The sequence below is a fragment of the Manis pentadactyla genome, chromosome 3 (assembly GCF_030020395.1).
Source record: "Manis pentadactyla isolate mManPen7 chromosome 3, mManPen7.hap1, whole genome shotgun sequence".
NCBI classification, from domain to species: Eukaryota; Metazoa; Chordata; class Mammalia; order Pholidota; family Manidae; genus Manis; species Manis pentadactyla.
In genome coordinates this window covers 137714051-137730012 of record NC_080021.1, presented here as the reverse complement: position 1 = coordinate 137730012, position 15962 = coordinate 137714051, and the positions used below count along the sequence as shown (strand labels likewise).

Here is a 15962-nt window from a genome sequence, read left to right as displayed (position 1 = left end):
GCCCCAACCCTTTATTCTTATAAATGTAATCTGCATTAATTCATTGGAATAAAACACTACAGCAAGAGAAAGAAGGGCTTGAGAATCCATTGGAAAAATTCAGCACTAAGTAACTTAGGTCACATGGTTTGTTTATAGCTCAGAGGAGTGGCACCATGGAAGGATTCACAGAAGAGTCTCACACTACTTACCTGGCCATCTGTTTGGATAAATTTCAACCTGGAGTTGCTTTGTTTATTTTATCAATGTCACATTAGTCCTTCTAGGGATGATGTGACTCATACAGGCCCAAATACATGAGTTGTTCAAATGAACATCATTTTCAAAAACCAAACAAATCCCTGTTTGCAAAAGCAGGGTTCTCCAGTGCATTCCTGAATATTAGAGCACAGCCTGAACATTCATTGGAGACTTTCCTAGGCATGTGACTATTTGTGAAGCTAAGAGGAAGGAAAGAATTAGAGACTATGGTGTCTGTAAAGGAGGTGACCAGGTGTGTCACTGGAAAGAACTCTTCCATTGTCTGCCGCAAATTCACCATCAAAGACTTTCTTGAACTTTTCCAGATTTGTAGGATACACACCATATCACTTTCATCTGTGCCAGAAAACAAAGTCCCACTAGGCAGTGTCTGTGAGGCTACTGTGTTACAACGTGTGCCTACAGCCATTCCCTATCAAGTAATTTTGAAATATTTTCATTGACACATCTTAAAAAGTAGTAAAAACTTTTCGAAAGACCAAATAAGTTTTTTCTTAGCTCAGAAAATAGATGACCTAAATCTGGCCCTGTTTGCTGCCTTGTCCAAGAAACTCAGCCCCCTTTTCCCTATTTTAAGGCAAAATGCAGTTTCAAGCACATGTTGCCACTGGCAGAAGAAAGCAAAGCATTGCCCACACAGCCCAATTTCACCTTAGTCTTTGCTGAGCTTGGCTCCAGTTCAGCCTTTACCCTGGTGCCTCACACCTGCAGCCTGGGCTCCCGTACCTCCCTGAGTTCCCAGGCAGCCCTGGGCTAGAGGCACCGGAACAAACATCCTGGTTCCCAGCAAGCCTGCTCCACCCTGCCCCAAAGCCAGGCCTTCCTCTCCCTCGGCTTTCTCACCCAGCCCGCAGCCTCTGGAGGACAGACTGTCTTCACATCTTCCCACCCCAGGCAACAGCAGCTTTGGGACCCAGAGGAGTTGTTCCCTGGTTTGTGTCTATCTACCAGAGGAAGGGGGCTTAGAGCACCCAGTTTTGAGATGATTGGAGATGGTGATCAGTGAGATGTGTTTATGCTGGTGGAGCCGACTGTGCTGACTCAGTCGGCCTGGGTGAATGCTGTCCTGGCCTTCCTTTTGTTCACTTAAGGAAAATGATGTCAGAGTGCAGGATAGGCTCCCAGCAGGAGAGCTAATGCCAGGGAGATGGTTCATTGGATGCTTTACTGAACCTCAGCTGTTCTCTCCAGCAACCTTGGTGTGACAGGGAGCAATTTGTTCAGGTAATGGCGCTTCAGTGGGCCTCAGGCCAGACCTCTCGTCCCTGCAGACCACCCTTCCAGCACTGAAAGACAATAGGGTCTCCACACTGGCTTAAGCCTGTCTCCTCTCAACCTGAAAAATCTGGCTCACTTCTCTCATTACACACAGAGGTGTTGGCAGCTGGAAGAACCTCCCTCGGAGACGCTGGAGGCCAGGTACGCCCAGGCTGGGTTGAAAACCCGCACTGAAAATCCCCACCACAGCTAGGTCTTCTTGCCTTTCTCCACGTGGTCAGTCACCCTGCTGGGGTAGAATTTGCTCGTGACCATATGGTGGCCTTGGGTTTGAGGGGCTACTCTCTGGAGGGCTAGCACCCACACGTATTTGCAATCCATTTGGTCAATGACTCACTGGATTATCTATCCCTGGTAAGGCCTCTTTGAGGTTCAGAGATTTTTTGAGGTTTATAATTTCCAATTTTTAAGATTCCCAGTATTTAAAAACAGGAAGAAACACCTAAACAAGTCTTTAAAAAACTTCTATTTTTTGACTTTTCAATCTGTTTGGAATATTTCCAGAATTGTAAGATATCCCTAGTTAGAAATGACAGCAAAAGCAAAATGCAAGGCCCTGTGAATGTGACAAGTGGGCCAAATAGTTATTTTATGCTCAGCATCTCCCTGTCAGCCTCCAGTCGGCCCTCCCCTGTCGGCTGGGGCTCCTCTCCTAGATGCTCATGGTGCAACACTAGGCACTTTGGCATCACCCAACTGAGAGGTACCTTGGTGGCCTAGAAAAAGAAAGAGGCCTATCTTCGCCAGCAACTTGGGTTTTACTCTTGGAAGTTGATGACTTCCGTGGTAAGTTTTTAAGCCAGTGGTAACTGCCATTTCCTCTTTATTTTGTTTTTGAAATCATATTTGCTAGGGGAGGAAGGATGCCCCCTCTGAGGTATTCTATTACCCACCACTCCCGATTCTCTCAAAACTCCAGGGGAAAGAAAATCATTTCTCTTTGGTGACTACCCCACATCAAAGCAAGGAATTCAGCATTGTGGTGGGCCTGGAATTTCCTTACAGAGAGTGATTCTAGAAAGGAGTCATCTCGTAGTAAGGCAGAGATGATGGCGTTCAACACACACGCTGTCTGCTCTTCCATGTGTTCCTGACTGTGGTCAGGCCAGTCATGTGATGAGTTCTGACCAATAGGCTGCAGGCAGAAGTGGTTCATGTCATTTCTAGTCTAAGAGTTGGAGCATGACCCTTCTAATCTGTATCTTCCTTTTTGATAGTGTCTGGAGATGTTTTAAATGGCAGAGCTTGGTTCCTGCAGGGTAAAACTCCCTCCTGCCATATACTGAACATACAGCAGAGTGACAAATCAACTCCTGGTACGTAAAGCCATTGAGATTTTTTACCACTGCATAGCTTAACCTATCCTGACTGATATCATAAGAACTTGAGGTAGATTTTATTTCAACAGTTGGATTTTAAAATATTTAAAAGAATCTTATGTATGCACGTTATTGTATTTGTGTAATATGATTAAAAAGTTTTGGCTCATGAACTTCTTCATGTGCAGCCAGCAAAATGAACTACAAATTAGATCTCTTCTTGTTTTCATTGTCTTTTTGTTTTTGCCTATATTAAGTACATGATGTTAAGATTGTTACCCAAAATAGGAAGTGGGGTTAGGAGTCTATAAATCAAGTTTTCTCTGCTGTGAGTGAAGTCTGAGATAGTCTATGGTCTCAGGAAGTTCAGGAGAGTGGGAAAAGGCCAGGAAGAGGAATCAAGAGATTTAGAAACCACAGGACATTCAGGATCACTCTGCATTGAAGCTTAGTTCATCCCCGGGGTCCTTCCTCAGTGGCTCAGTCCCAGACTGATGTCCCCTCTGTGCTGGAAGTCAGTAGTTATCTGTGCTTCATTGTAATTATACTTTGCTTCACACTGATTGTCCATTCATTCCACAAATATTTGCTGAGCCTAGGATGGGATCCCAGGTGAGGAGATGGGAACTCAGAGGAGTTAGCCAGCTCTAAAGACTGCACAGTTTAGTGAAACTTGCCATTATGGTCTGTGCAGAGTTTCATTGTTGTTGGGTTGGCTCCCTGCTCGTGGGAAGGAATTATGCCTTTCATTTGCCATCTATCTTCCACATGCCCTGGTATGAAGCCGGCAGTGTGGAGGCTGTTTCATAGATGGTTGACACAATGTCTCTGCTGGGCACACTCATCAGCCAGTGCTTTTATCTTGATCTTTATTAGTATCCATTCCCAAAGCGAAATGGTTCTCCTGGTTTTAGTACAGATCCATTTTCCCATCTTTACATTACTATGGTCTGCTTTGGGTTGCTTTCCAAGATGTAATTCTGGCAAAGCCATCATTTTCCATCCCTAAAACTTACTCAAGGGCAGCCAGGTTTGTATTCGATAGCAAACAACTATGGAAATTTGTACATGTGGTTAGGGGGAAAGGCTGTGAGAAAAACACCCAGCAGAACTCTGACCCGCTCAAGAATATGCTCTCTTAAAGGGTCATCCCCACGAAATGCCGCATTTTGTGCAAAAACCATCTCAAGCCCTTTTCTACATCCTTGATGTTCAGCTTGACATGCACTTTCCATATACAAGTCAAAACAAGACTTTTCCAAGTGTCAGCATCACAAGCTCAAGCTAGTGCTTGGCAGTGAACTGGGTTTCCTTTTGCCGCTGGCAGAGTATTAGTAACCAAAGCCTGTCTAGATGAGCAGAGCCTCACCAATGGACTGGGGCCTCCCCAGATGCCGAAGAGCACCTGGGTTCCAGCCTGCCCAATCCCCTAAAAATCTGCCCCTGATCCCCACGAGTTCAGGGTGTGCAGTCAAGGATGACATAGCTGCACCTTTTTTTTTTTAACTTTTGAAGGGCAAAGGGCCCAGCTTGTTCTCTGCAGCTAGGTGAGCTGAACGGGCTGCAGGCAAGCACCAGCATTTGTCAGGAAGCCGTGCCAAAATGATGCAGATGAGAGAGCCCCAAAGCAGAGGAGGGCAGCTCATGAGCTGATTGTGCCAAGGCCTGTCAAGTAATCCTTTGCACACCCAGTATAATCAATGCCACCCAAGGGCACAGATGTACCAGTAAAAACCTCTTGTACCTTTAGATGAATGGGGTTTGAGACTAGCATTTGGTGAGAGTATCTGTTGTCTCCAGGCACACCAGACTGCCAAATACAAAAGTGACTCTTTTGATATTGATAAATAACTTGACACATGATTCCCCCCATAGAAATTGTGCAAATCCTTAATTATGAGGGCACTTTCTCAGGGGCACCTTAGAATATTAGGCTAAATTGAGTTGTTATCTTCACCTTCGCCAAGGCTTTTGTACCGCTGCACAGTAAGCTGCCCTTAGAAGTTTTTGCTTTTGTTTGTACATCACTGGTTCTACTTGGAGTAAGGTTTCCAAGAATAAAAAAGAAAAAAAAAAAGTCCAAAAAAAAGTATTTTTCTTTTCTCCTGTTGGTGAATGGGTCACAAGATTGCAATTCTAAACAATCTCACAATTAATTCTTGAGCTATGCGGTCCAATTAGAACAAATGCTTCCTTTCTGGTTTAATTAGAGATGAGTACACGCCTGTGAGCTTATTTGTATAAAATAAATGCTCATTAAACAAGGTTTGGATCAGGTTCAGCTTGTTAGAAATGCCATGAAAAGAGAGCTTTCTTTCACTGTCTCTGGCATCTTTAACCCCGTAAATTCCCAGAGTGAACATCTTAGTGTGAGGAATATAAAGAGTATCTTTACAGAAACCTGGTGAACTTGAAAGAGGTGACATGCTTCCTGGGACTGTTGGTAGATGCCCATCTTCTTGTCTTCGCACACATGGCATCCTAACCTTTCCCCCGGCCTCTGTGGGTGGGAAGTCTTCAGAAGCTGCATTTCTGAAGAAGGCCCACCCTCTTGTAGAAAGAATAAGCTTCTGGAGGTTGTGTGCTCCTGAAAGTCTCAGTACTTGGGAGTATGAGCTGTGGACCAAAAAAGCAGCAGCACCTCCTGGGGGTGCATGAGAAATGCAGAATCTCAGGTCCCCACCCCAGAGCTGGGAGAATCTGCATTTTAACAGGATCCTGGGTGATTCACATGCACATTACAATTTGAGGAGCATGGGTCTAAATGTAGCAAATGATGAAGATTTTATCTTGAAAGATAAAGGGCCCCTGGAAGTCCCCCAAAGCGCCACTTGACTTGAAGAGAACCAGCTGCCAGCCCTCTCTGTGCGGTGGGGGGACTGCCACTTTGGCCCCTCCCCCAGGCTCTCAGCTAGAGACTCAAGTGTGTCCCATCCTGACTCATCCCCCGGCAAGCTCCCATGACTAAAAGGACCCGGCCCCAAGGCAGGCCCTCCCCTTGGGATGTGCTGTGGGCCTCGTGGCCTCCCCTTGGAAACTGAGCTCCTGCTGCTCCTCTGGCTATGGGAAAAGAGGGGATTCCTGCCCTCGAGGGACTCTGGCTGCTATTCACTGGTGCTGGAGGGAGAAGGTGAGTGGGAAAGTCACGGGACCCCCAGGCCTATGATGCCACCAACCATAGACTGCTCATGAGACCCATCATTGGAAAGGTCACGTGTCTTTCAAGAAGGCAGCCTCTGTCCCCATGGGGAAGGGTCCATTCTTTAGTGTCCTGCCATATGCCAAGAAAGAACCTCAAGACTGCCTGTACATTAAAGAGAACTTTACTTGCTAAGCCAATGTTAAGTGCCACCATGATTTATTTTTCTGTTCAGCAAGAGCTTGTCCATCTTTTTCTCATTTATTTTGTGTAATGGGACAACAGCATCAGGAAAGTTACTGAGGGGCCTGTAATCTCTATGTTCTCTCATGTCATTCACTCCTGGCACTTTCCTTAAAGGGGCTTCAGGGGAGAAGATATTGCTATACCCCCGCTTCACCTGCTTCATGCTGCCTGGAACAGAACTGAGCAGGCAGATTTTAATTTTCTGTTTTTCCATCACAGACACCAAGATTAATGTTGCTGCCAATTAAGGGACACTAAGGGAACCCAGACCAGGAGGTGAGTCATCATAAATGAGCCTCGTAGCTGGCCCTGGGCTGATACTCTGGTACCTGGACCAGGTACTCTGCTTACTGCCACTGCCATGGTGACAGACCCAGGCCTCAGCTACAGTGGATGACATGCCCTGGTGACCCCATTCCTGCTCTCTGCTCCTTTGGCTGGTGAAACAGGAGCTTGGAGGAAAGCCTGGGAGGAGAACTGAAGGGAAGCATTGCTCCCTCCCAATAAGTACGATTTCCTTAAACCATGAGGACTGTCATCCACCAGCTCATCACCTAATGGACATGGGATGGTAGAAGGAGATGTGGGGGAGGCAGGCTTAACTGGGCTGAGACCAAGGCTGGAAGGGCCCAGAATAAGAAGCTACAGGTAACCATGTAGCTTGGTTTTGGGAGCTGAGATCAGTTTGCTGGAAACCTTGGACATAATTTTGAAAAGCTTGCATAGGATTCTGGTATAAGAGCTTTAAAATAAGTTTGTTGTTTTAAAACATCACAGAGGCAAAATATGTTCAATGTTTTAAAGTAAGAAAATAAAAGTTTAAATGATCAAACATAACTCGTTAATCCACGACTCAACACTTTAGCATGTTATGTTCCTCCACATTTTATGTATTTAGAGATATAAATATAGAGATTTATAGATTTAAATATAGTATAAAATGAAATCATACTGCACACATTCATTTGTATGTGACTTTTTAGTTAAGCCTATATCATGAAGATCTTCTATAATATCATTTCAACAGCTACATACTTTTGCATTTGACCATATATTTCATTTTTTGTAGCTAATTTGCTACTATTGGATATTTAAGCTATGCCCTTATTTGTCTATCATCTGTTTTACTATCTTAAACAATATTAAACTATATTATTTCTGTTAAACCTTTGTACATATCCTTAATTATTTCCTCAGAATAATAATTGCTTGGTTAAAGGGAATTTCTGTTTCAGGAATTTTGAATCTTATTGCCAAATGGTCTTCCAGAAAGCTTGTACGAGTTGTACTTGCTTGTGAGAAATACCTTTCTTACTCTAGCCAAGAATTTTTTTGGGAAAAAAAATCCCTTGGTGTTTTTTACCATGCTTCCACCCAGAACCTTCCTTGAGCTTTCCCTCAGCCACAGATAGAATAAAATATGAGGCTTTATCCTCATTGCGGGGTCTCCCCAGCTCCTGGGTGGGCGAGTTAGTGGTAGAGGCCTGAGACCCTGGAGCGGGCTTGAGGTGGGCTTTGCTTCTCTGTGATGTCTGGGCCCCGGGGGCTCAGGAGACAGGACCACAGGTTCTACAACCACCTGAGGGCCACCTGGGCAGGTGCCTGGTGAGGGACATGGGGCCCAGCAGTGCGGCCCGGGTCCCGGGAGAGCTTGGTGCCGCTGCTGCGCGAGCCCCGGAGGCCCGAGGCAAGATAAAGCTCAGAGGGAGGCCGCGTTCAGAGTGGAGTCATCCCAGGGAGCAACCCGACTGATCAACGCTGGGACTCTGCCTCCAGGGTGGGAGAAACAAAGCAGTGCTTACTTAGGAAAGGAAAGAAAAGAAAAGATGTATTCACAGAGCTCCCTAAAAAGAACTTTTTTGACTATGTTTTGCAAAGTAAAACATTTAATTGAAGAATTGATGCAAAAAATAATCACTACTGATGACTGAAAAACTCAGGAAGGAAACATGGGAGGGAGGGAGAGAGAGACACACACAGAAAATAATAATGAAACAAATAGGGAAGATTTGGAGGTTAAGACCTTACATGCAATACTGAGGCATTTCAATAGGAAAAAAAGGGAATTGATGGAGAAGTTATAAATAAATAATAAAAGAAAACATTTTAAACTAAAAATTTCAAGTTTGAAATTGAAAGGGCTCAGGAAATGTCAGGCAGGGTTAATAATAGTATTAATGGCAGTGATACCTGTAATACAGACCAGACCAGAGCTGAGCTGTAGAACTTCCTGCAATGATGGAAATGTTCTGTGCTGTGCAATATGGTAGCCGGGAGCCACGCAGAGTTTCTGAGCATGTGCAATGTGAACAGAATGACCAAGGAAGTGACTTTAAATTTGTTTTAATTTTAATTAATTAACATTTACACTTAAATAGTCCTTTGTGGCTAGCCGCTACCCCATGGGGCAGCTCAGATCTAGCCTTTTCCTGGTGAAATTCTAAAGTACACAGATCAGTGTAAAAGCTATAAACTTCAAGATAAATACAAAGTATAGAGAATCAGACTTGTATTGAGCTTCTCACCCGCAATACTATAAGTTAAAAGAAAATAGAAGCACATTTACAAATTATTAAAAGAAAAGTATATACATGATTAAAAAAAGCCCCCATTGTGCTCAGACTATGAACAACTACATGACAAGGTAAAATGCTGAAGCTGTTCCAATTAAATCAAGCCTGAGAGAAGGGGCCCACCATCGCCGCTATTATTCAACATTGTTTGAAGTTTCTAGAAAATTAAATCAGCAGAATATATGTTAGCATCAAAACTCCTCAAAACAGTTTTTATTTTCAGAAAATATGAATGTATTTCTAGAAAACTTAAAGATTATTAAAAAGCCATTTAGAATTTAGCAGATTTTGACAAGGAATATGTAGTTATATACATAAATGTACAAAACCAATAGTGCTTTTTTCTGATATAGGAATAGTTAGGAAAGGGAATGGGGGAAATTTCATTTAAAATAGATATAAAAGCTAGAGATTCTACAACATTTTGCTATGCTGATGGACAGTGACTGTAATGGGGTTTGTGGGAGGGACCTGGTATAGGGGAGAGCCTAGTAAACATAATATTCTTCATGTAATTGTAGATTAATGATAACAAAAAAAGGGGGGGAGTATTCCCTGATAGGATAAAATTAACTGCAAATCAACGATTAATGCATGCTTTGCATATCCTTAATTTTGATCTTTTAAAGGGTGTCGGATGATCAGCTATGGAAGTACATTTTTCTGATAATATTCCTTTCTCTTAAAAAAAAGAAAAAAGCAGTTCCTGTGTGGTGATCTCCAATAAGTTCTTCACAATGGTATAAAGGTCATATCAAAGGGTGGGCAAAGGGTTTGTTTGTGTTTATACAGAGGATCAAAGCCTAATTTGGCCACCCAGAAAATGAATTAAGATATGATATGAAGAAGAACTTCCAACATCAACATTGTCTGGAAGAGTCATTCCAGAAGATGATCATCAAAAAACTTCAACAAAGACCCTGGCGCTTTTGCAGTTGTAGCTGCATTCATCCCACCAGTTCCTGGACTTGCCATTGGAATGAAGAAGGAGATACCTAAGCTGGCCTGTGCATACAGTAAAACAACAAATTTGACTGGATCTATACTGTTGGAACTCAACCAAGAATTAGGAGAAGTGCAAGTTGCAGTGCTCCAAAATCATGCGACTATAGACTATCTACTGTTAAAAGAACATATGGGATGTGAACAGTTCCCAGGAATGTGTTGTTTTAATTTGTCTGATTTTTCTCAAACTATTCAAATTCAGTTAGACAATATCCATCATATCATTGATAAGTTTTCACAAATGCCTAGGGTGCCTAACTGGTTTTCTTGGTTTCACTGGATATGGCTGGTAATTGTAGGTCTGCTTTTTTTATGTAGCTATATTCCTATTATGTTAATGTGTATATGCAATTTAATTAGTAGTTTAAAACCTATACATGCTTATGTTACTCTACAAGAAGATATGTCAAAGAAATAATCAATCTTCCCATGTTTCCTTCCGTCTGCTACTTCTATAGCTTTTCTTCTTCCTTCCTAATTACAACCCTTTAGTAGAATTCGTGCCTCATATTGAAATTACCGAGTATCATAATTCTTCCAAGTGGTAAAGATGCCTCAAGACAAATGCTGGGCATAAAAACCACAGGGCATAAATCTGCAAAGAAGTAAAAAGCTAACCTTTTCAAAGAATATTTCTTCTCTCTCACTTACCAACTTTACATTTCCCTGTATGGCCCCGGAAGATGACTGGTTAGCCACAGACGGGTAAGATTCCTCAAGGGAGGAACAACCTAAGACAGGCACAGTCGCAGGGGGGCCATCAGGTGAGAAATTGGGGATCAACAGAGGTGAGGCTTAGAACCTCACCCCCCAGTTCTGAGAGAAATCTGCATCCGTGGATGTTTTGTTGCCCTTGTCTAGCTTGGATTAATACTTAGTCTATAGGCACACACCTGATCATCTACATTTGCCCTCTTACAGCACTAAATTATGTTTTCTACCTTTATCTTGCCTCCACCTACCACTTCAGCATTTTATTTTAAAAAAATAATAATAATAATAAGGGAGAAATGTGGGATTCACATATAAATCAAGCATAAAAATCAAATGAATAATCATATTTGACCTGATTGTTTATAGTTCATAATGCGTGATCAAAACCGAAAGTTTCTGTGATGACTTCCCTTGCACTGTTCACCATGTAAGAACTTATTCACTATGTAAGAACTTGCTCACCATGTAAGAACCTGCTCGTTATGCTTCAGAAGATTGGAGACTGTTGAGAATTAGGCTTGGGGTTGATTAATGATTGTGCATTGAGTCCCTTATACAGAATTTTATTGTTGTTAACGACTATTTGATCAATAAATATGAGAGATGCCCTCTCAAAAAAAATACATATATAAAAGCTATAAAGTAATCAGGAATAAATTTAATAAGAATGATGAGGACTATAAAACTTTATTTTGGGACTTCAGGTAGAAACAAATAGAGAAACATATCATATTCTGGAGGAAAGACAATGTTTTAAGTCTCAACCCTCAAGAAATCAGTAGCTACACAAAAGGCATTTGTCACGAGTCCCTCCTCTTTCTCTATGGGACATTAAGAATCATACTTCTTGATTTGAAGTGTATATGATAAGTACAAATGTGTAAGAATTTCTATTAAAATTTGAAAAAGGAAAATACTGAGGGTGGCTGAGAGTATTTGCTAAGCCAGATGCAAAAACATGCTATAAAACTTCTGGAAGCAAAATAGCATGGCATTAAAATTTGGGCAGGGAAGTGCTAAGGGAGCCTTCATGCTCCTGGAAGGAGGTAGTTCTGAGGAAAACTTAAATGACAGGAGGGAGACACACAGAGAGTTTTCCAGATTAGTGTCTGTGGGTATTTGCTGGGATCTGACAATTCTCTGCAAATCTAAAATGTGTTTTATTTTAAATTATAAATGGCAAAAGGTAAACATGATTTTTAAGGTCATCTGATTACTAAGGACAGCCACAAGATCTCTGTGTTGTATCTGCACTTACAGTTACGATGCCTGTATGTACTGGGGGTCAGTAGCCCTGATTTAATCTGGTGGGAATAAGAACAGAGGTAGATTTAAAACACTGATGATGTGTTCAAGTTGAATGCCAAATGCCAGTGTGGCTCTGTGACAAAGACAACAAAGGTTGTTAACTTCAATTTGATCAAAAAGCATTCGTCGTCACATAAATAATACTCTCGGTCTACCCAACTCAAGGGAACCTGCCCATCAACCCTAGTACTCTGTTCACTGCTGACCAGAAACTTTGTTATGGCAACACATGTGTTAATTTGAAGTTTACTAGTTTTATAGTTTTATTTGTATTTAATTTGTTGAGCAGGTTTAGTTGCAAAGCTAAAAAGGAGTTTATGCCTAGTATTTGTTTGCATATTGTCATAAAAAATAACTTAAGCTATAAAAAAAAGAAAGCATAGCTTTGGCACCAGAATAGAAAAACAGATCAGCGGAAAGATCTGCAACACTGAAGAGACAGTTCAGACCTGAAGATAAATGTGAACTAAAAATGGAATTAAACAGCCTTTTATTTCAGTGGGAAAAGAATGATTAATAAATAATGGGTAGGGGCACAATTAACAACCCATATAAAGGAAAACAAAGACAGACCTCTGCTTCACCTTACTTCTAAACCTGCTTGAGTTTCTCTTGCTGTCTGGGGCTGGAAAAATCCTGTGATGGGGGCCAACCTGTGCTCCGCTGGACTGCCGGTGACATCTTTGCCCCTACCCACTAGATGCCAGCAGCAGCCTCCTCCTCCCAGCTGTCACAAACAAAATGTGTCCAGACATTGTCAGGAGGTGGTGGTGCTAGAGGAAATTGCCCCATTTGAGAACCACTGGTTTAGATCCCCTCAAGACCCAAATGTTAAACAAAAACCATCATCATCAGAAATACACCAGGCCATGTTCATAAGAGGATGTCTCTGATTACATTTTTGGAGGTAAAATACAGTGAAACAATCTGAGAGCTAGCCACAGGGACTGACTGGTTAAACCATGGTGCGTCTATGCAATGAGGGATGCTGCAGCCACCACAAGGTCACACTATATTTCACTGAGAGAGAAATCCACAGTACCTTCTTCAGTAGCAAAAGAGGTTTACAATTTTTTTTTAAGAAAGGAGAACAAAAGACCCTCTGCATGTATATGGTTGAGTGCATACAAATATATATTTTGCATGTTTGTGTAAGTGTTGAGAATGTTGTACAGGGACACAAACCAAGCTGGGAACCCTGGCTACCCTGAAGGAGCAGAGACATGACCGCTAGCTAGATCTGGGTGGGCCATGAGACACTCCTGGCTTCATCTTTAGTACTAGTCTACTGTGGCAAGCACATAATGGCTTTGCAATCTGAATGGAAAAGCCATTAGAGTTTATGTAGTTCAAAGTCCTAACTATAAAGGGGGAGGGTACCCTTTATGGCTCAGTGTGCTCGGGGCTGTAACATAGTGATGGGGAGGTCTTGCAGGGCAGTATGTAGCAGGGTGATGTAGTGGGTTTTCAGCTGAGTGAGGGGATAGTGGGTTGAATGGTAGCCTCTAAAAAGATCTGTGTATGTCCAAATCCCTGGAACCTATGAATGTCACCCTATTTGGAAAAAGAGTCTTTGCAGATATAATTAAGGATGTTGAAATAAAATCACCCAAGACCTTGAATCCGGTATAAGTGTCCATATAAGAGAAAGGCAGAGAAAGACCTGAGACACACAGAGGTGAAGGTGGTGTGGGGAGGGAGGCAAAGACTGGTGTGATGGAGTCACAAGCCAAGGAATGCTGGGAGCCACCAGGAGCGGGGAAAAGGCAAGAAACAGCATCTCTCCTAGAGCCTCTGCAGGGAGCATGACCCAGCCCATGCTTCTGGCTTCCAGAGCTGGGAGGGAACAAATTTCTATTGTTTAAGCCAGTTGTGTTACTTTGTTCCAGTAGCCTCAGAAAACTGCTATAAGGAGAATGTTTGATTTTTTCTGGGATGGGTGAGGGAGGCTTCACTGCAGATGTGGCTCTTGTCTTGCCCCTCGAGGGAAGTAGGAGCCAGAGGAAGGCTGCTGCCGGTGGGGCAGCTGTGTGAGCAAAGGTCCAGCAGCCTGGGAGACCAGCTGGGGAGTGTGTGTGAAGGTGAGGGTGGGGTGGAAGGTGAAGCATCATGTTTTCATCTGATCTGTTTAGCTTGAGAAATCAATTCACAAACAAGTTAGGGATATTTTTTAAGAGTATTGAGCTAATTCATGTAAGAGACAGAACTCTGGTAAAATCTCCCTTTAGTATCAAATTCACCATGGGGGAGATTGCAGCCCCATGGAGACCCAAGAAAGAGAGATCTGAGAAGCGATTCCTTGTGTTGGAAATGCAGTAGCTTTTGGCTCTCAAGGGCCCCGTTCTCAGCCAGCTTGCTCACATTCCTAGCAGACGGCTTGCTCAAGCATTCATGTTATTCCTGCCAGAATGAGAAGCCCCCAAGCTAGGTAGAAAACAAAATATTTTCATCATTTGACATGATAAAGCGTGTGGCTCTTGAGTAAGAAGAGCTGGCACAACCATGGGCGTGTTCTGTCTTATCCCATTTACTCCAGCTCCAGGGGGAAACAAGTCTCCACCAGCCAGCACGTCAGAGGTGGCCTGGGAAGGGACAGAAGCCATGCCCTTTCTTTGCAGAGCAGGTATGACCTTGACTTTCTAGCAGCATGGATTCTTCCACCTGTTCAGTGGAGTTTTAGTCCCAGGTGAGCATGCCTTCTCGATACCCTTAGAAATGCCTGAGCACGGAACCTCTGGGGTGGTACAGATTGAGACCCGAAAGGAATGGGCTTACATACCAGAAACGCTTGCAGATGTATAGTTGAAAACATTTGTTTCACAGGGCTGACACTATAAATAGGATGTGGATAAGCAAAAAGGCAACAGTTTGCCTGGGTGGCCTTGTCTTCGTGGCAGAGATGTTTCCCAGAAGCACGCACCACTGGGGCTGGCTCTGGACTCGGTGTAGCTGCCAAGTCATCACTGTGACATGGCTCCCTGCTGCCTTTGTGCCAAGCCCTTTCCTTCACTGTCCAAAGCCTATCTGCAATCATCTCCAGGAGCTTCCATGAGAGGCTGCGGACCTCCTCTGTTGGTCGTACACCATGCATGCAAATCCTGTCTCCTTGGTGGATGGTGGAGGGTATGTGTTTGTGTGTGAGAGCATACACATGTGTGTATGTGTGTGTGTATAAAAAATCCTAACAAGTGGGAGTTCAAAAGCATGGGACCTGGATGCTCTGGGAGTTCTCACTTGTCCCACAAACAGAAGAAGGAAGGTTCTTGCCTGCTCTTGACAAAGACAGAAAACTTGGGAGTGGCGGGGGCAGCAAGGATAGGAAGGAGACTGCAGATCACAGATCACACTGGTCACCGCCCAGAAGCACAGTGGAAACAGGTGGTGTGCGGGGAGCAGGACAGGTACCCGACGGGTGGAAGGTCAAGCGCCTCTGCTGTATCCTGGCTCCTGCTTGCAGCCAGTGTGGCCAAACGGAGGTGGAAGTGAGTAACGGGGCGGTGGGGTGGGGGGAGAAGAGAAGGTAAGGAGCCGAAGGAATGATTCAGCTCAGCAGCTGAGAAACGGGTAAGAGGAAATAAGTGGGAAGATGCTTCTCTGTGACAGATGCCAGCCGAGCAGAGCAGTGTGAAAGCCTCTGTCTGCAGGCCGGTTATGACAAAGCTTCCTGGTGGCCGGGAAGAAACCAGGCCCTCATTTGTGCTCCCTGGACATTTGTTTCTCATCCCAATTTAGAAACAGATGAAAGCACTGTGTGGGGCTCTCTGACATCCATTATCTCAGCCAAGTCTCACGAATCTTAAGTCCATTTTACAAAAGGGGAAATCGAGGTCCAGAAAGGTGAAATAATGTTTTCAAGGTCAAGGAGGAAGCTCACAAACCCAGGTTGCTGGTGATGTGTCAGGGTTGTACAGCAGGTCCTGGACCTGCTTTTCTTGGGGAGTATGAGACATTCTTAATGGCAAAGTGGGGTTTCCCTCCTCTTGTGGTGCAAACGCGGGGTGCTTATTTTGTCCAGGAACTGGCATCGGCACCAAACTATGCTGTGTCATTTGCTCCTCACGAACCTGTGAGTTAGTTATCATCACCCCACTCTCTGGAGCAAACTGAGGGAACTCCCCC

General features: G+C 43.5%; 1 long non-coding RNA gene across 1 annotated transcript; it reads left to right on the top strand.

Annotated features, from left to right (window-relative positions):
* The first annotated feature begins 1130 nt into the window (after positions 1–1130).
* Positions 1131–7080, top strand: LOC118922058 (uncharacterized). The gene is made up of 3 exons (XR_005028613.2): positions 1131–1680; positions 2757–2855; positions 6463–7080. It is a non-coding gene; the product is annotated as an uncharacterized LOC118922058 (long non-coding RNA).
* Positions 7081–15962: the final 8882 nt, after the last annotated feature.